Consider the following 240-nt stretch of genomic DNA (forward strand, 5'->3'; position numbering starts at 1 on the left):
GGGGGCTGCCAGCCCACTATCGCTCTGCCGAGGCCCTGGGGGTGCGCAGCCCCTCCCCAGCAGCTCTGCAGAAGGCACTTGGGCAGCTCCCCGCGCTGACTCCCACCCAGCAGACACGAACACCGACCACGGGCCACAGCCGTTCCTTTGTCACTCCCCTACTTTCACAATAGTGTTGCCTCAAGAACCTACAGGCTGGAGGAACACCAGGCGGCAGCCTCCAGCCTCTATTGCAGGAGC

The sequence above is a fragment of the Pterocles gutturalis genome, unplaced genomic scaffold (assembly GCF_000699245.1).
Source record: "Pterocles gutturalis isolate BGI_N339 unplaced genomic scaffold, ASM69924v1 scaffold46459, whole genome shotgun sequence".
In the NCBI taxonomy this organism is placed as follows: domain Eukaryota; kingdom Metazoa; phylum Chordata; class Aves; order Pterocliformes; family Pteroclidae; genus Pterocles; species Pterocles gutturalis.